The 22,585-nt window shown below is 38.3% G+C and overlaps 1 protein-coding gene across 1 annotated transcript in view; it reads left to right on the forward strand.

Annotated features, from left to right (window-relative positions):
- The first annotated feature begins 2,130 nt into the window (after positions 1-2,130).
- Positions 2,131-22,585, forward strand: part of NAALADL2 (N-acetylated alpha-linked acidic dipeptidase like 2) — a 429,638-nt gene continuing 409,183 nt past the window's right edge. Inside the window, exon 1 of the mRNA XM_026854960.1 lies at positions 2,131-2,207. The gene's annotated coding sequence lies outside the window, so the exon portion shown is untranslated. The remainder of the gene's footprint in view (positions 2,208-22,585) is intronic.

Genomic DNA, 22,585 nt, shown 5'->3' on the forward strand with positions numbered 1-22,585 from the left:
AAAAGACTTGAATTTCTTAATTTGGCAAGGAGTGAATTTCAACAGTAGTATAATATTCTGAGCTTGATGACAGAGATGTTTAAAAAGTGCTTCATTATAAATTGGAACAAGTGCTTTCCTATTGAGTGTATAATTGGACTGTTTCAAAATATTTTTTTCTATATTCTTAAATTGCCCTGTTCAGGCTTGCTTTCTTAATCTTTATGGAGTGATGTTTATTTTATTTTTCAAAGCAAGAATTGTATCACCTTTATATACAGACTCATGAAGTGTGATTATATTTTTCATTTTAGAAAAAAAATATGCTGGCTATTGGAAGTCTCTGAATAAATAAAAATTAGTTTGTACTTCTAAACACGTTGCTGAATTGCCCGGTAGTTTGTGATGTTGTTTTAAAAATTATTTTCCCCAATAATTTTTTTATTTCATGTACATGTGCTTTTCTCGCTCACTACATATTAGAGGTGAAACAGAAAACAAAAAGACTACAAATGAAAGACTACAGCCCTGGTAATGAAGGCTGGGTGTCACTATGTGATCAAGGTCTTGGTGATCAAAGCAAGGAATCTAGTGCAGGTGACTAAGTCCTGCCTGCCTCACATATATACTCAGAAATTACGTACCATATCCCAAAGAAATCCTTACGTTGCCTTAATTCTAGTATTTAAGGAGGAGGTTAGGTATATATTCTATGAGATACAATTTTCTGTGCTGCTTATTTACTTTTTCTGAACTCCTAAGTCCATAACTTAAACTTTGCAAGCATGAATCTGAGATGTGAAAATACCATACAAAATCACACAGTTCTGTGAAATAGTCTGAAGAAAAATGACCTGTTATTGTGACAAAATTAATGGAATATTGAGGAGTTGATGGCTCTTTTCCTTTGGCATAACTTGTGTTTAAGAAAAGAAAAAAGAGGACAATTTATTTAACTGGAACACTCAGCAGACAAGGCTTAAACTAGAAACAATTGAGTCTCTCTAACCTTGCAGTCTCATAAATTAACAGTTCTTATGTACTAATGACTTGGGAAAGGCAGATGTTGTATCCAGCTGTTAAATGTTGTTTTTAATGCTTCTTTTTTAATAGAGACAGTTAATTCCACGGTAAAGCCTAAAACCGTTTCAGGAAAAAAAATTCCTAATGTAGTCCTCAGATGAGTAATGAGCTATGATAAGTATGCAAGAGAAGCATGAACTAATTTTATAGCTAACTCTTAATACATTTTGGGGTGGAGGGAGACAATTGTCATCATTCCTTATGCCTTGGCAATCTGCAGTCTGGCTACAGGAATTGTCGCTCCATTCCCCGTTGAGCCAAGCTCCAGCACAGCAGTGGCAGGAGTTGTGTGTGTATGGGTGGGGAAGGAGGAAGGGCAGGTTAGGACTGCGGGAACCCATAGCTTTGCGTTCTTACGTCCCCTGGCAGAACTGAACATTGTGTGGTCCGTTGCAGATAATGCTTGTAAGGTGACAGAATATCCTTTTGCTGTCCCTTAGGTGTGTGTCTTGTCCTCAGTATGTTCATAAGGTCCATGCTTTTCCTGATGCTCCAGAGCTGTAGATGAGGGCCAGATCACTGGCAGCCCGGGACGCGTGCTGCTGCTGGGTGTGCAGCTCAGGGATGTCTGCCAGAGTCTGAGCCGAGGCTCCTGCCCTGCCTGACAGGTTTGCTAGAGCACGTGCCAGCACGGCGTGTCCTCTCGCAGCCTGCGCTGGGTCAGTCGCTGCGCTGGTGAGTTGGGTCATTGTCTTAACTGGAACGTTGGGAGCTAAAGTACTTGTGTGCCTTCCAGATCTTTGGGATTTTTGACACTCAGTTATGCCGCTTTCTCCCTCCATGTCAGAAGATATTTTTTTCCTATAATAATAAATTGTAACTTTAGAAGTTAAGGCTGAGATAGTAGAATAAACCCATCGACAACAGAGTGGTCAAATGGTAGCAAGTCTGAGTTTGTGATATACTTGGCAGTCCAAGTCTTGTTTCTAGATCTGTGGTTCAAAACCACAATATGCTTCTTGGAGGTCTCTGGAAGTTGTGTAGCCAGCTGAGGTGTAAGTTGTCTCCTTTCTAAACGAAAAGGGAGTTTAGAGGAAGAAGGGATGTGATTATTTTTTTTTTCTTAAACAGATTTTGCTGATCAGAAGGAACTCCATTGCTTGTCTGCTTTCAAATAAGGAAGAACAGAATCAGTACAAAAAAAGGTGAGATCCCTTGTCAAGAGTTTAGAGATAGCACATGTAGTACAGTCTTTTGTTCTTATGATACAGAGTTTAATCTTTAAAATGAGATATATTTTAGTATTGGAACCATATTCTCATGCAGATCAATGAGGGTGAAACAGACTGTGGCCAGTGATCAAGTGTAAGAATATTTGTATTTATTTGTGACTATTGTGGTAAGATCAGTGAGGTAGCTAACAATAAAACAATTGCTAAGCGCTTGGAGGAGTAGTGTTTTGTCAGCTGTTGCGTGTTGGTGAGACTTGGCGATTCAGAGGTGCCTGTATCATCTTGGGGGGAGGGTCTCCTAAACGTTTCCACTGCGCTAAACCGAGTCTGCTTATTTCCTTCTACAAATTGAAAGCATGGAAGTGCATTATACTGAACGACAATAGAATTGTTTGCTAAAAAAAAAAAAATATGCTTTTTTCACTTCGGCATTTGTATTCTTTGTATGTTACTAATAGACTGACAAAGGGGAAAAAAAAAAGCTACATACAAATCTTTGGTCTTAAGTTTAGCCTGGGACAGACTACAGTTACAGCATATTTTAAGTCTTTATTTCAGTACCTCTTAGTTTTGTAACTGTCTTTAAGTACACTTACAAACTTTGCCACTAATAAACACAAAGATATGTTTTTACATTGCATTCATCTCTTACGGTCTTCTTCACATCCTAGTGTCAGATCATACATTTGACATATTTTCATAATTCTCATGGCTTTTTTTTTAGTTTGTGCTTTCTTTGATAGTCCTCCTAACTGTGTCAGAAAGCAGACATAGAAATGGTTTATTTTTGGTCTGTATGGAACTTCTTGGGTGTTTGGAAAGATTATATGAGGGGTTTAGTGCTGCCTTCATTAGCTGTGATCCTTTTCTTGTTCAAATACGAGCTGGCAGAAGCAGTAAAATAATGTCAGATGTGTTTTATATTGTGTGTGAATTTGTGTAATTTGTTTTGTAATTACAATAAATACAAAAGCAAGGAAAAAAAACCAACTTTGTCATTAATGCACAGGAAAATAAAATAAAAAAAAAGTTTTATATTATGGGGAATGTTGGGAATGATGACATGTCAAATATTTATCCATCTTTTCCAGGCAAAGTGTTGTGTGAGTTAAGAAAACACTGCTAGAACAGCAGAAAACAGTCTTATCACATTATACATCTTACCATTCCTAACGGGAGGAAAAAAAATGTGCACTGCATTGCTTGAGGGTGTTGGGAGTAGGATGGAGACTAGTTCTGTTATGGGAACAATCATTTTGCCTTTCCTGTAACAGGTCAGTGTTTTTGCAGCTGCTTTTTCCCCCTGAATATACTGCACATATGTGGCTGTCCCTAGAAGCTTGATGGTTACCAGTAATGCAGTTCTGTATTTGTCTCTCCTGAGACAAGGTAGAGGAGGGCTGAGCAGAGAGGTTTCCTCTGCTGAGAAAGGACCTCTGAAAGATCCTCATGGATGACAACGCTCCACCGTGGCTTTGACTGGAGAAGTCTGTGTCTGTCCTCCTGAACAGAAGAAACTGGATTGTTCAGTGTTTGGAAATAGAAAATAACTGAGGTTGGATAATCAGCACCTTGATCATTAGGCCATGAAATTAATCCTTGTCTGTGCATTTACTGGTAACATGATTGAAATCACAAGGCAGCAGTTTCCTGTCACCAAATTCAGCATTGCTGCTGACTTTACATGTTCCTGGTAGTCTGAGGAGAGGAGTCTAGAAATGTTTTGCACCTAGTGATCGAGTTATCTGAGCTCTGCAAGAGATTTCTTCGGCTTACGTACAGGTACTTGCACAGCTGGCGTGAACAGCTATGGTCTTTGGGTCAGAGTCCCCCGGACGGGATTCATGGTCCTCCCATCGGGGTCAGTTGAAGTTTCTTGGCCTCTTCCTGAGGTGGAATCTTAGTCTGCAACTTGCTTCAAGAAATAAATGAAACAATACAAATGCAGCTGTGTGGAAACAAGAATGCAGCATGGTTCTCACAATAAATACGTTGGGTTGATTAATTTGTTTGACAGTTTCCTTGAACTTACGCCACTGACCAAAATAACGTTGCTGTTATCTGTTATCTGTTATTCATCAAGCTTATCTCGTGTCAGGCAGTTCGACTAACTTGCCTAAATAAAAATATTCTTGATGCATATGTTGCATTTAGAATTACTTTTGCAAACCATTTAGGAACAATGACCTGTTGACCAAGGAATAAGGTGAAAAATTCCTGTATGGTTTTACACCAAAAAAAAAGAGAAAAAGCCTGATAAAATGAAGTGGACGTTAATGAGTGATATCAAAAGCTTCAGGCAGACTTCTGAGCTACGCCTGCCCCATTTGCCAACTACTGTAAAAGATTCATGGATCTGCTTAAAAGGGTGTTTTATTCAACAAGTGATTTGTTTGTGCAGTGGTACACTTAAGTTAGAAAAACAGGCTTCTAAAGTGGTGTTATACTAAACATTACTGAATCATAGGTCTATGAAATATTTGCTTTGTGAATTTTTTCCTCAGTGACATTAATCTGGTTTTAAGCATGTGAAACTCCTGTGAAATTGCCACAATTTTATTTAATTTTGTTGAATAAAGTCTCGTATCAGGAGGGAACCAGGAGGCTGTGGATGCTTATTGGTCGTGATATTAACTTGCATTGAGCTTCAGTAAGAAAAATCTCTTAAGCAGTTATTAATTTCGAGCAAAAGAATCTTTGTGGTTGTCAGTGAAACTATTCTCCTGCTTTTTATGTTCAATACACCTTGAGTGATGTTTGCAAAGGGTTGTGTAATACCCAATTCCATACAGTTTTATGTATTTCCTTGTCACGTCATCTATAATTGGATATTAAAAATAGAATTTCTGATAGCAGGCTGGTAAACTTAAGCAAAGAAGTAATTGTCTAAGGACTGAGCAAACTGCTGTGAAAGTTAATGTTACAAGCTGGAAGATTGGAAAGTTTTTGTTTTTTTTTTTTTTTCTTTTGACTTCCCCAAATCCTCTGTATTGTGCTAAATCATGGTTCTCTCTTGATCCCAATAGTTTGTGTTAATTTTCTGGACCTTTATCTCTCTGCATCTGCAAAATGCAAGGGTAATTGTTTGAACTCTGGGAATTGGACAAAAGCAAAAGGAAAAGAAGCTGTAAATATGCATTGCCTGCCCAGGTTGGTTTAGAAATAGGGAAGTGAGACCAGTGATTTTTCTGCATGGTGTTGGGATGGTAAACATTAGTTAGGAGGTTCTGTCTCAAAACCAAACTTAATCTGGGCCATTCTTTCAATTCCTTGAAACTAAATTTGCCCATGTATTAAAAAGACTGTTTTGCTTGTTGATTCATCGTGGTTTGGAGATTGAGGCGAGATACTGAACCGATACAGAACTGTAAGGTTAGAAGTTGAATCACTACCCGAACAAGAACCGCCCCAGGTTCTGTCACCAGTATCTGTTCTTCCTTATGCCATGAACATCCATGCCAGAATCTGTTGCTCTGCTTTCCTTAACATATGGCAATCCAGTCCTTGTCTTGCATAAGTAAATCTTGTTTAACCTCGTTGGGGCTATGGCTATGCTGCTTGGGCTGTCTGGTCCTCTCTTAGAGGTACTGTTAATGTAGTGCTTCTCTTTAAGCTGAAGGACAGCTGTATTTCACAGAATCATCTAGGTTGGAAAGGACCCTGGAGATCATCTAATCCACCTGTTCTTCTAGCACAGTTCCCACCTACAGCAGATCCTTAAGCTCCAAATCGACCCTACTCCTGAACCCCTCCAGGGATGGGGACTCCACCACCTCCCTGGGCAGCCCATTCCAACGCCTAACAACCCCTTCTGGAAATAAATGCTTCCTAATATCTAGTCTGAACTTTCCCTCGTGCAACTTGAGGACATTCCCTCTTGTCCTGTCGCTTTCTACTAGGCTAAAGAGCCTCAAACCCAGCTGTCTGCAGCTTCCTTTCAGGGAGCTGTAGAGGGCGATGAGGTCTCCCCTCAGCCTCCTCTTCTCCAGACTAAACGATCCCAGTTCCCTCAGCCACGCCTCACAGGACATGTGTTCAGACCCTTGACCGTCTTTGTAGCCCTTCTCTGGACACGTTCCAGTAACTCTATGTCCTTTTTGTAGTGAGGGGCCCCAAACTGAACACAGGAATCAAGGTGTGGCCTCACCAGCACCAAGTACAGGGGCAAGATCCCTTCCCTGTCCCTTCTGGCCACGCTATTGCTGACACAAGCCAGGATGCCATTGGCCTTCTTGGCCCCCTGGGCACACTGCTGGCTCCTGTTCATCTGGCTGTCAATCAACACCCCCAGGTCCCTCTCTGACTGGCAAAATTTGTGACACTTGTGCTGCTTTTTGGTATTCAAACTGACTGTCACCATGACTGCCCTTCCCACAAAAGTTGCTCTCCTGCTGGCTCAAGAGCTGACAGGAAGAGTTGTGTCATGTTCTAGCAACAGACTCATAAATACTGTTATGCAAAGTAGTTTGAGCTGAAATCCACTAGATTTCAGCTAAATGAATGCTAAAATAAAAAGTAAAAAAAAAAAAATAATTCTGGTGATGTCAAAATCACAGCAACTCTCAGAGCTTAGATCTTACCTGGTTGAGTGCTGCAAATGTACTCATACATACAAAATGTGCATACAGAATGAGGTAAACATTTTTAATTGCCTTGTGGCAAAGGGAATTCAGAGAACTGACCTGTATGAAAGTACTTTGTAGAAAAGCCATTAATATGATAGAAATCTCTCTAAATATCCTCAAGATATAGGAGAGTTTTCTGCTATGACTGTTTTCCTTAAGAATACTGCTGCGTATTCATGGTGAAACTGTAGAAAAAGATTTACTTTACCTGTTCCTGAGATTCTAAATTTTAGGCTACTTCGGTAGTAATTGAAAAAGAATAAAAAAATCCCTAAAACTCCCTAAAAACCTGTTAATCTTTGATTGGAATAGAATGTTTCAGACAAACAGGGTACTGCTCAGCCATGCCTGGATATTGTATCTGTCACAGAGGTTTTTGCCAACATTAATTTCATGAAGCTTACAAAAATAACTTTGGCTGCAAATGAAAATATTTTTAAGAGAAAAATATGTTAACTCCGTCAGTTCTGAGAAGGCTCTTAGGGTAGAACTGAGTATTCCTCAAGCAATGCCCATAAGCTTTGGCAGTGTTCAGGGTAGCATTGCTTCCAGATACAGTTTACCTTGACACTAGTGTCCGGTTAAGTCTGTTTGCACCATCGAGGGAGATTTAGTTGTGTTGTCGTGACAGCATTAAAGCCACTGTGCATCACTGCTGCTGTGCAGTTCTTTGGAGGAGAGCTACTTAAATTAAAGGCATAATACTCATTTTACTGAGGAACGGCATAAAAGATTTGAGAACGAAAGAGCTATCATGCTGATGAAGGTCTATGTGGAAAGGCATCAGGCTGAATTTATGTTGGAGTAGCTGTCAGTGAAAACAGTGATTAATCAAGACCCTTACACACCCTTTTTTCTTTTGGTCTCTATTAGAATCCTATGAATATGACAAAAGGTATATCCTTCTGATTAATGACTAGCCTGAACCAAAACATTCGTACAATTGATCCATTAGATTCTGTTACTGTTTATGATTGGCTTTCTGTCTAATGTAATAAAATACTGCTATTCATTTTCTATTCAAGGACCTAATATTTTCAGAACTTCTGAGATTTGAAGGGCTGTGGAGAAGTAAATGATTTTGCTTGTCTTAAGGACCACAAAACTATTTTAAAAAAGGACACCACCTCATTACTTTGTCCAAAAAAAGCTTATCATATACCTATGTATATTTATATATATATATAAAAAAATATACAGACATGCATATTGATAATTCTATTACATATTTACATTTCTGTACACAAAATGAAAGAGAAGGCAGCACAGTCTCTTCAGAGCATTTTGCCACTGTTATGTGCATCACGGTATATAAAGGTTACCCCTGGTTCTGTAATTAGTTTATTATTGATTTGAAGTTGATAATTAAGCATCATAAAACATTTATATACTTTTCAGAATGCTGGATGCAGTTACCGAGTGTGCAGGTTGCCTCTACCTATTCCTGTCTCTTACTTCAGAGTCTGTAATACTAATTTCTGAAGTTTTTCCGTAAAGTTTCTAACTTGTTCAGCATTGGTCAATAAATGACATAAGTCCTGTGTCAGAAGAAAAGATTCTCGCTAACACCCTGGAGTGTTTAAGCTGATTGGACTCTGACAGTGATCATAATTGCAGTGGGAATGATAGGCACTATGCTATCCCTCACTGGCTTCTATAAAAGGATGGACATACTATATAAAATTTTGTGTCCCATAATTATGGGGTTTTTTAGCATTTATAAAGACATTGCATTCTTCTCATTTTTGAACAATTGTGAATGTCGGTCTGCTGCTATATTGTCCTTCGAAAATAAAAATAACAAAACTCAGTTATTAAAATATATTAAAATTAGAGTGCGAACACACAGAGCTAGATGAATGGGGCAAGTGTACTTGGCTTCCTCCTGCTCTCTGGAGCTCCTTATCTACCAGTCTGGGTGTTGCACTGCAAGCCAGGCTGCAGCGTGCTCATGGAAATTGTGCTGCTGACTCCAGTGAGAATAAAATTAGTGTTTATAGCCCTACGTGGCAAAGCTTTTTCTTTTAGTGCAGCTCTTGTTTGAATGAGCTTCTAACATTCCTGATTCTCAGCAGAGCATTAGACCAAAAGGTTGATTACTACTACCATAAACCACTTAATGTATCTGCTCTTTTTTTTTATTTGAGGTCTCCCCATCTTCTTTCAGAGGAAACAAATGGAATATAATCCATTACTACTACAACTTTTTTTTTTCTGCCAGTTTTCTGTTTAAATTAGTTTTCTGTATTAATTTTCACATTAGCTGTCTCTTTGATGTAATAATTGAGTCTGCTTCAGAGTGAAAGGAAAAAAAAATGAGGAATGTGTCTCAGAGATTTTTAAAAGAGGCCATTTGAAAAATTGCATTATTTAACAAAACTTGGATTTCTGGTACTGGTTTTGAGTCTTTTACATACTATTATCATAAAGATGGTTGCCTATGAGGTGATAATATCTAGAAGATTTTATAGTGTAAAGGGACAAAAATGTGGCAGATGTCCTTTATATGATGGAAGGACAGAGCTGTTCTAGCTGTAATACTCATCTTGTTGGAGTTCAGTAACTTATCTCCTGTTAGCATGGATGCAATTCCTGTTAGCTAATGGCCTGCAATCAATCTGTACATAACTCTTAAGTGCCTGATTAGTAGAACATTAAACATAAAAGAACATGGCATTAAGCATCTTCTGCGGTGGGGCACAGGTGTCTGTAGATTTTTGGATGAGCTTTTCTGATGATTTCAAAGCAGGATAAGGAAGTGCTCTTGGTGAGCGATGTCATCTGTGCTTGTGCAAAATGTAATCAATCTTCGGAGGGGGTGGCGAGGAAGCAGATCAAAACAGTTCATACCTCCGGTAATTATGAAATAATTTGTTAACTTAGATTTTGCAACCATTACAAGCTATAGCTGGTGACATCAGGGTGCCAAAAGCCACTGGTGACTGGTCATGCTGTTTTCTAATTATAATTTTCTACTATAAAATAATTTCAGACTTTCTTTTGTTGTTGTTATGCTTGCTGGTTATATAAATATAAAATAAACCAAACAAGAAGGCAGATTTTTTTTTTAAATAAGTAAATTCTTTTTTCCTTTACACATGGCTGTTCATATAATAACCTGTTGGGTTAAATAAAGTGTAATTGAGCCACAGATCCATGCGTAGTAGCAACGATTGTAACTGTTAGCCTAAGGAAGATGTGTTTAGCCTTATCTCATGAGTGTGTTATTAATAAGACAACATTATTTAAGGTTGTCTGGAAATACAGTTGCCCTGGTCATTAATATCACCATGAGAAGTAGATGCTTTTTGGTGGGGAGGATAAGGAGATCCATGACAAAGGAAAACACCTGACTCGTGAAGAAGAGTTCTGTAGAGTACAGCGTGCCTCTCCTGAAAGGCTGAGCAATGGGGAAATGAAAAGAAACCAACCAACCCTTTGAATAATTGAATGTGGTATCTGAGGATACGCAAATAGGGAAAGGGGAAATGAAGAACACATTTTGCAGTGACACTGTGACATTGATTTTCATAAATCGCCAGTTGTAGATTAATGAAATGTTTTATTTTACACACCGGGAGTGCTGCTCTGTGTGCTCTGACAGCTCATTAGATGCTTATTGTCGTAGGTGGTAGGAGTGCTGAAAGCTGGGGATTTAGCAAGGGAAGTGTTTGGTACTGTTCACGATACAATGTTGATTCTGGTGTGTGCTTCAAAGTTTGAGAGTAGCATCAATTTACCGTCTCGCTGGGGTGAATTTTGTCTGGTGTTAGACATGCTAACTAATGCAAATTTTAACTGCATGATAGATAGCTGGAACCAGAAATATCTCCCAAGTCTCCATTCTGCCACTTGAAAGCTTAAGGTGTAAAAATTTATGGCTGACTTGCCCAACTTGTGCCATCATGGGGCATTCAATTGTGGATCTATGAGGCTAGCTTGATATTTTTCATTTTCTAAACTTCCATGCGGTTATGCATTTCAGGACCGATTCAAAGTGTAGTCTTCTGGAAATTGTGTCTCCCCTCTCTCTTAAACACCGTTGAACTGCTGCTGAGAAGCCTCAAGGGGAATAAAAAAGTAACCGAACTGAATCAGATCATTGAGACTGTTACGTGCTGCCACCTGGTCACAGGGATGATGAGGACTTTGGGTAATGCCCGTTTATTTAATGACTAGGATTTTCTGTGGGGTCATGGAAACAACTGTTAATTTTTGAGTTAGAGTAGTTCCATGTTTTTTTGCATTCATTGAAGTTACTTTGTGATAATTTGTTGGAAACTTCAACATGACAGTGTTGTTGGGCTTCTAGCCTGTAAGCGCTTCAACGGCTGCTTGACTTGACTTTGCTTCTTGCCCTGGGTTGTAAAATCCAGATGTGCTTGGTTGGGCAATAAGACAGGACTGGCACTGAGGAGATTTAGCCCAGGGGATGGTCAGAGAGTAGCTGCTGAGGTCAGCAGGACTGCATGCCCGTGCATAGCTCTTCAAGTCTAAATAGGTTAGAGCTGTTGGTAGGTTGAGCGTTATGGCCTGCTTGAACAATGCACATTGTTATTTGTGAATGTCTGTCAAGATCCTCTCTTTATGTTATAACTAATGTATGGTATAAACACTCTCCTTTTTTCTCCTGCTTGTGCTGCTGAAACTTTAACCATTTTTTTCCTACTATAGATAACCGTTAACTTAGAATATTTTGCGGTCGGTTAGAAAGCCTGCTCTAGGCTGGTATTTCCCTAACATAGTTGATCTAGTTGCCACTCTTGAGGATAAGACTTGTACAGTGGTAGGGACAGCAGCTCACTGCTCCTTGCTACATCTGGCAAGTTTTTGGGAGGAAATGTCAGTCCCCAGCACAGCTTCTACCTGTGTGTGGGGTCATGCCAGGGGCTGCAGTGCTGGGCTTGGCCTTGTGTGAGTCTTGGAGAGGCCATTGCAGACACCCATTTTTTTCCCACATAATGACTTAATAGTAGTTTTTCCATCACTAGTTACAGATGCATGAACAACCTCAAGGGGCTTGGTGGCGAGGGTTGTATCCTATGTACACTAATAGAAGCATATTCTTTTCTAGTTAAAACTTAAAGGTTGTTTGTTGGTTTTTTTTGTTTGTTTTTTTTTTTTTTTTCCCCAGTAGTTATGGTATTAAGTAATACTTAAGGTAATGTAGATAGATGTAGCTCATATCACTCTAAATCTGTCTCTATATGCTTGTCAGTTGAAGAGTCATAAGTACAGGATGCAAATGTGAAACATCAGGGATGTTGACACAGAATGCTAAGGTATGATTCACACCGAAATAATTTTATGTTGTGAATACATAGCTAAGTAATAGCACAATTCATGTGACTACCAGAACTTGATAATGTGTGAAAGCTGTGACAAAAATACTTGTGATGCACTTTTCATTAAATCTCAGGAAAAAAATTTGAGAGGACTCATGTATCCCCCTAAGGAATAAAATGCGTAGACATCTCAGTAAATGTGTTTTGAAAGTTTGACCATGAAAGTAAACGGATGGAAACTCTCTGCTCTTGTTTGGGGAAGCATGTAAACATCTGATGTATTTTAGGAGTTTGATTAAGCCCAATTCAGTCTGATAGAAGTTTTTCTCTGGCAGAGCTTGTTCTCTTCAGACAATTCTGTGCTTCTCTGCTAAGATGTGCCTGCTCAGATATCCCTAGAGGTCATAGCACCCAGCGGAATTGTAGTGGCTCTTCATTTCATACTGTGCTTATTCATTAAGGGTAGGGGTTTTGGTTGCGTTAGACTTTAAGAAAAGGCTTTCTAGTATACACATCTCTTTGTTTTCATGCATTTGAAAGAATCATGCATTAGAAAATTTTTGTTTTCATGGATTAGACAATACTGATTTCCTAATTGTTTAATGGAGGCATGTCCTTCCTAGAGAAAAGGAGACCTTACAAATAAAAAGTACTCACTGCTATACATAATGTGCAAAAGCAAAGAAATAAAACCCATTAGAAATAGTTGAAAAAAAGGTTTGTGGATGATTGTTGCATTGAATGTTCTTTGTTTAAAATGATCTACATCTATTACTTCATTCTAGAAGAAGAAAGCTGAGGGGCAAAATGAAGTATAGAAAGTTGTTTTTTTTTTTTTCAAAGGCTTTTCTTTTTTCTTGAAAGCAAAGCACTTGCCATTCTTCCCCTTAAGTAGGTTTTTGTTTAGTTATAACTGCTGTAGGTAAATAGTTAATGGCAGGGAAAACAATTCAAACCAGTTACTGGGGAAACAATCTATGGCTGCTTATTCTCCATTCCTACAAAATTAACAGACTTAACTTCAGTCATGGCTTAATTAATATGCAGACTGTTTCCACTACTGCTAAAGCTGATGGGCATTCTGGAGACAGTCAGCTGTTATTTAATTTTTCTCTTTTTTAATCAGATTCCATGTTCCTACTTAATCCGTGCTGCCTTGCATTCTTCTAAGAATACACTACATATATAATACATCTACGTATAAATAAATGTAAATACATATCAAGTAACAGTGGTCAAATTTGTCCCCTTACCTTGCTTGGAGTGGCACTTTAAGGTGCTTTATAGTGAATGCACAAAGCAATCATGGCGATGCTTCCTTCAGCTTGAGTGGAGCTGTAGTGGAGCTGTGGCTTGCATCCCTTGAAAGTGATGTGGGCTGATTATTTCAATGTGTTATTTCCCAAATGGTAAAATAATGTTAGTACTGTTCCCAAATGACAACATACTGTTGATAATTTCCCAAAAAAAGGGGAAAGTGACAAATTAGAGAGAGGGGAAAAGTCAAGTAGGACAGTATATGGTATGTCAAACAGCTATACAATTATAGGAGTGGAAAGGCAAAAATAAAGCTGAGGAATAAAAATATATCCCAAATCCTAAAATGGGAAGCTGTTGAGAAGCTTCTCTTACTTTGTAAAAGAAGGACTGACTTGCTTCAGCTGTCTCTATCTCCTGTCTTATTTTTCCCAGTGTTGTCATTGCTGCTAATATTTCTTGTCAATGCTTTCTCAGCTCTCTTAAATCTTATGTTTTTTCCAGACTTGCTTGAAGCTGAGAGGTAGACTAATATCCTTTTCCCAGAGGTATACTTCTGACTGTTTGCTTCTGCTGGAGGGTAGAGGTTAGAGATGGAGCGTGCTTAATGTATTTACTTGAAGCTTTTCTTTGAGATGATTAGTGCTAGAGTTTATTGAAAGTATGAATAAAAAATTTACTTAAAAAAAATATAAGCCAGCAACTTGGGATAAGTAGTGGTTAACTAAAGGCTGGTGTTGTTCTGTAGTTGGTGGAAACCTGAAAGACTTGATGTTTATGACATGAATTTCCACTTTTTCTCTTACAGGTAAGCTTTCTATACAAGCAGCAGATTATGAAAACATATATTTTAAAAACGTGGTGAAATGTTTTTAAATGAGTCTTAAAGCATTTCTTTTTTAGGGATGAACAATCCTTATGTGCTTATCAAGTCTTTTTCAAGTTGAGAGGGATGCTTGATTCTTTGGGCTCTGTCTCTGCAAAATAGCTAAGCAAGCTTTTATTCCAATGAAAAGATTGCTATTGAAATCTATTTAAAGATTAATTGCCAAAGTTATTCTGACATGCTAGCTAAATTTCTAGGAGTGTTTGTCTCTTAAGCGTGTGCTACACACACACGCAGAGGAATAGTAGAAGAGGCTGGTAAAGGAAATGGGAATATAAACCTCCATGCATTCTTATTAGCTAAAACAGAAAAATAAGTCCCAATTTTCATCCTTTTCCCCCTCAAAACAGAATTTCAGCAGAAGAATTCAAGCTGAGCATTGCAGCTGACAGGGGCAGCAGGTTGGGAAGTTAGTAGTGAAGCAAATAAACTCTCACCTGTATCACATTTCTTTGTGCTTGCTACCCTTTAGAAAAGCAATTAAAAAATTCTCATTGTCTGAACATCCATGTGATAATCTGTAGTGTAATAAAAGCACAAGTTCAGCCGTTTCTTTTTATTTTTTTTCCTGAGTGCTCAATACTTAAAAGCTTATGCATTCAGCACAAGTTTTTGAAAGCAGTGTAAGTAGAAACAGAATTTTCAGGGAGTTTACAAGTGCACACACTATTTGCTTTACAGATGGACAAAGAAGAATTTGATATATTGGCAAATGAGCCTTGAATTCCTGAGTGAGTTGTAAAAATGTGTATAGTGTGCCTTGGCCTAAAGATGTTCTAACAAGTTGGACTTTCTGGTGAGAATGTTTTTTGTGATAGCTTCAACTAAGTTCAGCATCTTTGCATTATTTATAGCCATCTGCTTCATGTGGTGAAGGCTCTGGCTCAATTAGATTACCTTTTAGCAGTAACAGCTCTCAGGAACAGTACAAACAGGCATGCATCTGGCTGCTGCAGAATACATAAGAAAGTAAATAAAAGTCAGTGATGTCTTCTCACAGGTTTCTTTAACTGCTTTACTTGTGGAATAAAATGGATGTGTAATGAAAATACTCCAAACTCAACATCTCTGACCTTTGCCCTTACACTGTGAAATTAAGGAGCTTTAAGGTGTGGAAGTATCTATGTATTTACAAAGGGTTAAACAACAACAAAAAAAACCTAACCCACAACCCAATGAGTTACAAACGCCTCTGAGCTGACTTTTCATGTCTACATTTAAGTTTTGCAGGATGGAGTTATAAACTTAATTGGGGGCGGTGGGGGGGGTGTGTGGGGATGGTAAGATGTGACATTTTAAACAAGATGTTTAGAAAGAGCAGCCAAGAATCATGGAAACCACAAGATACTGTAATCCTGATGCCCCAGGCAAGTCCTTCAGTCCTTTTTCTGTCTCTAACAGCAGCACTGGGACAACATCATTCCTCTTCTGCATGATCTGGTTCGGAGAAAAATTATGTTCACAAATGAGTCATTTCACTGTGGACATACGGGACGCATGAGGTAGATTGCAGTGACTCCCTCTTGATTGTGGGTGGAGAAAGGAAAAGAATATCTCTAATATTTTTAGAGAACTATAATTATAAACAAGACCGAGTGGCTCCAGAATTTGTGTGCTGAATAATCAGATTGAGAGGCAAATGATTTTTGACCTTTACTGCTTTTCATAACAAGGGTTGGGAGGTGAAAAGATGACCAAGATTTTGTACTCTTGAAGTCAGCAGTGGTATAACATCAAGGAGAGCTCAAGTATGCATTCATTTATTTGTACTAAATAAAGCCATATAAGCAGATGCAAAATGGAGGATGTTAAGAGATGTGAATTCTTAGTTAAGTGGAAGCTGGTAGTGTTGGTTTGGAAGAATTAATGTTGAGGAGTAGACTTAAGCTACTTACTGTGTTCCTGCCAAAAATCTGATCTGGGTGTCATCAGCCATTCCTGAGAGCCAGCAGCTCAAAGGGGAAGCAAAATCTGTATTCTTAGTGGAAATACACAAGTCAGTATAGTCCTAATATTTAAATTTTGGTTTTTTGCTGAATTTGACTTTTGTAACTGCCAAGAAAATAAACAATAATCTAAGACTCAGCATTATTAACTAATACAATGGAATCATTTCTGTAGTTGGGAGCTTTTTTGCATGTTGACTATTGTTCACAGAGGAGAAAAATTACGATGTGAAATAATGCCTCCACAGAGATGAACAGAAGCTGTCCACTCTAAGGGCCATGGCTAACTGGAGCACACACAGTACCAGTAACATTTTTACTTGTAATTATGTAATTTGGGTTTTAGTATCTGCCTCTTTTTTTAATTAAGCAAATTACAACTGATACAAATTATTATGACAATGACAGTAATTGCAGATTGATAAATTAGAGGAACAAAGATGCTGAAGCTAATTTGATCACTCCCCTAAACCATCTTGGGCTGCAGTTATACAGAAATGCTGCCCTTTCTTCATTTTGTGGAAGTTGTTTTTCACTTTAAAGCTGCTTCTCAATATTCTGAAATCAGCCTGTTATTATCTTAGCATGACATTTGGCTTGCAGTTCCCAGCTAGGAATGAAAAAGGCTATCATTGGTCTTCTCTGCACAAAATAGCTGGGCAGAACATTTTTGTATACAGGAACTGTTATTCTCACCTTTTGAAGAGCAATTTCTTTGATGACTTGGAGAATATTTGACCTTCAAAGTAAAAGCTGCAGGCAATACAATTTGCCTTTATAAGCAGTTATGTAGAGATTTTTTTTTTTTGTATGTGTGTCTTGTTAGTTTTGAGAATAATATCTCTCACTTTTCTGTAAATTGTAATGATCCTTGTTGAACTGGTTAGTCCCATTCAGACTCAGAACCAAGTTACCAGTAGTGGAGAACAAGATATATTTAAGAAAACATCCTTCTTTGAAAAGCTTATATAATTCTTAAAAGCCTCTTCAGATCTGTATAAGGTAGAATCAAGTTTCTTTTCTTTCCTCTTTAAGATATACAGTAACTTTTTTTTTTCTTCCCTGCAAAAAGCCCTCTATTGTTGCCTCTCAACTTGAAGCTAAAGGAAAACGTGTATGATGTGCAGATGGAAAGCCTGTCAACAAGGTGGATGTACCCCTAAGAACTGCAGGACTTGCTTTCACTTCTCTTTAAACACACTTGCCAACTAGCAAAAGTATGTAACCTTTCATTAATCTGAGAACGACTTGCGAGGCTGCTCAGTAGAGAGGTCAGTGCGCCAAACGGAGAGGCCGAATCCCCTCCTGGGCTATTTTAGAGTTGTTAGGATGCTTATTTATTTTATCTCCTGTCAGACAATCTGCAAGAATGACTTCAGGGGAATTTGGATATATTGTTCTTGGCGAATTGAATCTGGAATTTATGCTTCTAAATTCTTGAGCACGTTTAAGAACTTTTTTTTACCAATTTTTAAAAACTTGAGTGTACTCTGGAATACTGGAGCACACAAAAAAAAAAATTGTCAACAATTAAAGGTATCACAGTTAGCGAAGAAATAATTGTTTTTCTATTGGAAAGGTTTTTGCACTAACATTCAGAGATTTTAGTGAAAGGCTCAATATTTAAACTTTGCTCTGTCCACTGTTCTGTCAACTGTTGACATAGTGATGCGTTCTCTATTTTTGACCCAGAAAATTCAATACGTTGGGCTGACAGAATTAGTGTCACAGATACACACTAAGGAGGTGTCCAATTATTGTATCAAGGTATAACTGTGTTATTTTGTAATACATAGAATTTTCTAAGAAAAAAAAGGGCTCTTTCTATTGAGGATGAGATTATTGATTAGAAGAATCTAGGGGGAAAAGTGCTAAATAGTGATTGGTTATTGTAGAAGGCTTGCCTGTATATCTACTGTATTGCAGTAGGTATTAATATATTCAATTTAATACTTAAGGTTTCAATTCCAAATTGAAACAGAACAATACAATTCAGTTTAGGATTGTCTTTTCTATTTGAATATTGTGCATTAACAAACAGTATGCTTGTGGTTAGTGATTTTGCCAAAATCACTAGAGTTTTGCTACATTTATATCAGAATATGTAAACAGAATTTTGCCCTCTGTTCTATTAGATTGGCTGCTTTCATTCATCACGTTATTCTAGGATTTCTTTACCTTCCCCTGGATAGGTTAACAACGTCTCTTCTGCTGTACAGGACTGGCTTTGGGCTCTAAAGATTTGAGCAGGTGTTTGAGTATTTAAGAATTTTGTTCTTGGCTATGGTTTTGTACTGATTTTGAAATCCAGTCCTGTGTTGAAGTCCAGATCTAGTTGCTTTGCTATTAGGACATCCGTTCTGAAGAGAAAGACTATTATGGTATGTTTGTGTAAAGATGTTTTTGCTACTGTTTATCCTAATTTGATGTGTCTGTAGGAGGCTTGGGCAAGAGGCTAACAGCTGCATTTTATGGAATGTTTGTTGAACTTCATGTGACGTTTGGATACATCTCTGGACAATGAGCTGAACTGGTTCTGTGTTTGGGTTTCTGGTACTCCACTTTGTGGAAACTAAGTGGATAATCTGTCTTCTGTTAATGCAGTGTGGGTTCTGATACACTGTTCCCCATGTTAATACAGAAAACCCTTCAACTCTGCTTTTCATTGTGGGAATAAATGGATCAAGCTAATCAACAGGCTAGAAGAGCTGACTTTTGTAGCAGCTGGACAACAAATTCCTGAAAAGCATTGCTGGTTTTACTCGGTCCCTTCTGAATCATTCTCATGACTTATTTTTATTCCCAGTGAATTATATGTAACCAGAGGACAGCAAGCAATTGTTAAGAGTGGTAGGATCATTACCCTTTGCTCATGTATAGTCTTGATGAGAGCGTGATGCTTCAAAGAAGTGCATGTACTCCTTTCCTTGTGGGGAGGAGGATGCTTATTAGCCTCCCGTAAGATTAGGGACTGTAAGATCAAGTAGCCATGCACAGTTGTTTACTGCTAAATAAAAACACATGTAAGTGATTGTCTAGTACAGAAAAATGCGTTTTTGCATAGCCTCATCTTTGAAAAGAGCACTTTACAGAAGATTTGGAAGGGTCTGTGTAGAGGAGATACTCCATACAGTAAGCTCCACTTAAAACTATGAGAAATAGCAAGTGTCTCTCACAGGCACTAAGTTAGCAGGTAAATTTAAGACTGCCAATGAAGAGGAGAAAGAAGACCTGCTTCTGAGAAAAGAGAACCATTTATATATTTAGGACTATTCAAGCAGTTTAGTTAGAAGTAAGACCATTTACAAATAAGGTTGGTGAAATTTCTTGAAGATCAGTTGCTTACAATAATTTTTAAGGCTTTTGTTCTGCCTTGTCTTTTTCTTCTGCCAAGACTTCATTTAATTTGTAAGGCACTGGGATGGTATTTATAGACCAAAAAAATCTCTTAACCTGAAGTCTGGTGATGTATTGGTATTTAAAGCAGTGATAATGCTGTTAGCAAGAAGCTTTAATTGCATGATTATAGACCAACAAAATTAGGCTCACTGACATGCAGTCATGATAACCTAGAGATATGCTAAACTGAATTTTAAGATAATACTTCCTCTCTCGGCAGCCACATATTGTCAATATAATAAAAAATGTTTCCAAAAGCATGTACATCAGAGGTTTAGGTGCTTGCCCCTGCATACTCATTTGCCAGCTAGTTTTGTGATAGACTGTATGAATTTCAGCATGTTGATAATAAGGTTCTGCATCTCACAGATGATTATTAAAGTGATGCCCTTTAAGAAAATCCCTCTCTGTGTGCATGTTTCCTACCCTCAAAACTGTTATCTTGGAGGATACTGTGTAAGCCCTTCAGGAGTCCAAGGTACTCCAGGGTTATTGTGAATCCCAGCGGTAACTGCAAACCAGCTCCGTTCCTGAGCTGCAGTGGGAACACTCCAGCCATGGGTTTTGGTACCCGTGCTGAAGAAACACTGTAGTGAAGCACTCAAACTGCCTGTTAACAGAAGATTGAAGTCAAGTCAGCTTGATGTTTATTGTTCTGTGTTTATGCTAATCCATACCTACTTGCTAGAAACTGAGAGCTTTAATGAAATTGTCCACACAAATTGGTTATTGTTCTAGGTTACTTTGGTAGGGGATTTTTGGGATGTAATTTTTAGGAAGTGTGAGTTACCAACAGGTGTAAGTGACAGGAGTGGTGATGAACATGGTAACTGTCCTTTTTCTTTCATAAAGCATTACATGAAGTCCATGGCACTGTCTGCTCTAGAGCAATGTACTATTTTTTTTTGCATGGATGAAGCAGATACATGCTTCTTATTACTGAGAGTCTGCTCAGCAGCACAGTTGGGAATGATTAAATGCAGCTCACAGCAGCATCTTGGCTCATGATACAGTGATTCAGCACTTCTTCATGTTTCTGAGCAAGAAATAGGGCTGCAGCCATCCCCTAACTGCTTTCAGCATCCTATACGAGTGTTTTGTGCTTGGGTCTTGTTCTTTGCCCATCCTCTGCCCTTGCAGTCTTTTAGTTAAACTATAGCGAGTTAACTTACATAGGTGTTCTACCCTGGAGATAGCAGTTGAATAGCATCATTCATTAAAACAAAACAAAAAACCCCACACAGTCTCTGTTGCTTTTCATTTTGAAATAAGAAAATGATCTTGGCACAGGGCATTTCCTGGGGATTAATGACTGGCTGGGGTTAATGGCCCTTGGTTGAGCTGTGGGCCATCAACTCCTCCCTGCTGGTCATTAATCTGCAGGAAATGCCCTGTGCCAAGATCATTATTGTTGTATTTGGGTTCTTTGAGAACTGAATTCAGGAACCCACACTGCTCTAATATGTGAGAGCCTGCTGGGTTTTCTTACATTTAGGCCCTACACTTTTTTTTTTTTCTGAGCTTATCTGAAGTTTTCAAATGTTTCACTTAATGGAAGGTGACTGTAATGCTTCAGGTCCTTTAAAAATATTTCACTGAGCAGCAGCCAAAGTAATGCTAAACTTAGTGGTGAAAATAAAAAGTTCTGGGTAGCAAACAGTCTCAGAAAGAGTATATAATTGGGGGTAGTCTGCGCCTTTCAGCGTAGCCTAGAGCAACAAGCGGTGCGTTGTTCTTGGCATGGGAACTTGAAGACAGTCATGACAGGCAGTGCGTCTGCTTGCTGCTGTAAGGTAGGATTGCAGGGCTCACAGTCTGTGTAAGCTCTGAACTACTTCTTCAAGCAAAGGTGGTTCCCATTTTAAAGAGATTTTTTGCTTTCTTGGAAACTTAAGAGCAAGACCACTAGTAGTTTGTCACGTCAACATTAGATAAGGATGAGGGATACGCAGGTTGTTAGTGGGGTTCACATATGCTTCCAGATAAGCAAAAGAAATTTATGGAGTATGTTAGTCTCTCCAGTAAGATTTTTTTGGAGAACGTTGTTGACCATGAGTCTCATTGCCCACTGTGTCCATTCCTGCTCTTTTCTTTGGCTTCTCCGTGTTTCCTCAGCCTCTTCTTCCCCTCCTGGTCCCAGTCTGCTTGTGCCGTGCTGTGAGTTCTGTTTCCATAAAAGCAGGCATGCTCTGGTAGAATTTTGTTTGTTATTGGTGAATCGATGAAATCATGCTTCAGAAACCGTAGAAACATCTGCTCTTGGATTGAGAAATTCAGAATTTTAACCCACAAAATAAAAATCTGGCAGTTACAGGCATGAGGAAGCAGATGCCATGCAGTGATAAGTTGGGCGATCCAATATACAGCCAGTTCTATCTGATATGACTGCTAGCCATGTAAGCTATGTGAAAACAACTGCTACTTTTTTTACTGTTTTCCATTCTGTCTTGTTGCCAGTTCTTTGAGTGTCCGTTGCTCAGAACCTGCATTTCTTTGTCGTTCTTATTATTTTTCTGGTATGATTATAAGCTTAATTGTTTAGAATGCACATTCTTCTATGTTTAGAAGAGTAACCCTAAGAGGATGGAGGAGAAACTCCTAACGGAAACTCCTTTCTGTACTAGGTCAATGTATGAATTAATAGTAAGGATCACTTTGAGCGGAAGGAGAATCATACAGGAGTTGTATTGGTGTTGCAGTTATAATGTATTAGGTCCTGATGACCTGTTTTAAATGATGTGATGTTTTATCTTTTCTCTACATACTTATTTTTACCTTTCAAGAGCTGAAAAGAATCAGATATCCTCCTTTTCCACAAGGAATAAAGTTATCTCTGTGTTGGAAATAAACAGCCAGTCACCAAAGCTGGAGACACTTTTTTCTTCTGAGTGGGTGACTTTCAAATAATTTGGTCATATGCAGAATAGTTTTGTTTTTAAAAGTGTTCTGATTT

Source organism: Athene cunicularia (genome assembly GCF_003259725.1).
Source record: "Athene cunicularia isolate RWA chromosome 9 unlocalized genomic scaffold, athCun1 chr9_part1, whole genome shotgun sequence".
Taxonomy (NCBI): domain Eukaryota; kingdom Metazoa; phylum Chordata; class Aves; order Strigiformes; family Strigidae; genus Athene; species Athene cunicularia.